The 1599-nt window shown below is 40.0% G+C and overlaps 1 pseudogene; it reads right to left on the bottom strand.

The window, feature by feature from the left end:
• Positions 1-717: 717 nt before the first annotated feature.
• LOC124512836 (cell division control protein 42 homolog) lies at positions 718-1364 on the bottom strand (annotated as a pseudogene).
• Between the last annotated feature and the right edge of the window lie 235 nt (positions 1365-1599).

The raw sequence follows: 1599 nt of genomic DNA, 5'->3' as shown, positions 1-1599 counted from the left end.
GGTGGAGAGAAAAGGCAACTTTTAACTATGAGTATGTTATTAAATGAGGCATTTACTATACTCCTTCCTAAGAGCACCAGGTGGGGGACAAGTGTTCTAAACTTGATCTAGGAAATGGAACGTGGAGTCAGTCCATCCTCTTCCCCCTAAGAGCTGTCCAGTGGCTAGTGAATTTAAAAAGCATGATTAAATAAAAACAAATGCCCACATACTCTCTCCTCTCCCCCAATAAAGGTAAAAGAAAAAAACTGGATTTCCCAGATTGTTCTCCAGAATAATAGTTGCTTTATATATTTGGTATAAGTGGGATGTTAAAGTCCTTTACTGTTCATTGCTATCAATTTCTTCCTTTACATATCTATTAATAGTTGCTTTATGTATTTGGCTGCTTTCATGTTGGGTACATAAATATTTGCAACTCGAGAGTGGATGGAGCCTGGGAGTAGCTTTAACAACCCAAATTCGTCGATTACAGAGTCATCACAAGCATGCCTTGCTTTTAAACAACAAAAAAAATATTTTTGAAACAACAAGATAAAAACCTAGTACTAATCACTTTCTGACAATACACAATTACTGAATTAACTAATATTAAGAAGGGGAAGGGAATCATACCTATGGGCCTTGTCTCACACAAGTGCATGTTTGTAGGTGCAAGGCACTTGTCATTATTGCAGAAATGAATTTTAATTTTTCATCTTTAGTTTAACATTGCTTTTAGTACAATGCTGACACCAGCAGTGCAGAAAGGGCTCTGGAGAGTTGTTCATAGCAGCAGCTCTCCTTTGGTTCTGGAGGCTCCAGGCCAGCCAACATTGCCTCATCACATACATTCTTTAGGCCTTTCTGTGAGTGCAGAACCCGCCACATATTTGACCACTTTCAGGTCATGGGCCACCTTTTCACATCATTTCAGCAGTCTCCGGAGGGATAGACTTCTCTTTGTTCTTGGTTTCTCAATCGTAGAGGAGTCATCTTTAAGATCAATTTGGGTCCCAACAAGCAAGAAAGGAGTCTTGGGACAGTGGTAAGTTATCTCAGGCACCCACATTTCCTTCACATTTTCGAATGAGGAGGCAGAGATCACTGAATAACAGACTGGAATACATTTGTAGAAATGTATTCGTAGATACATTGAAATACGTTTGTAGAATAACTTGGCAGTTGTAATCTGTCATAGTCCTCTTGCCCCGCAGTATCAGAAAGTCCAAGAGTGTATGGCCCCCTATCGATCATAACGGTGACTGCATAGTTGTCACCAAGAGTCGGTACATCCTCGGAAATGTGTTTGTTGTGTAGGATATCAGGAGACATGTTTTACCAACAGCACCGTCACCCACAACAACGCACTTAATTGTCTGCATTACTGAAACAATTTTGTATCCACTTTAAATATTTCAAATTCGGTGGTGATCTCAGCTTCTCCGCAGGGGCATTGGCAGTGCTGTGTGGTGTCTCCTCTTGTATTTTATCTTCTGATGAACAAAAGTTTCTCTTTGACACGTAGTTGAATTAGTCAACCTTTTTTCTTTTATAGTTAGAATGTTTGGGAGCCTGTTGAAGAAATCCTTCCATACACCGCGGTCATGAAAATGTCTC

This window comes from Lynx rufus, unplaced genomic scaffold, assembly GCF_022079265.1.
Source record: "Lynx rufus isolate CCGP_SWC_20201006 ecotype Redwood Valley unplaced genomic scaffold, mLynRuf1.p SCAF_18, whole genome shotgun sequence".
Classification (NCBI taxonomy): Eukaryota; Metazoa; Chordata; class Mammalia; order Carnivora; family Felidae; genus Lynx; species Lynx rufus.
The sequence above is the reverse complement of the archived record's forward strand: the minus strand, read 5'-3'. Positions and strand labels throughout refer to the sequence as shown.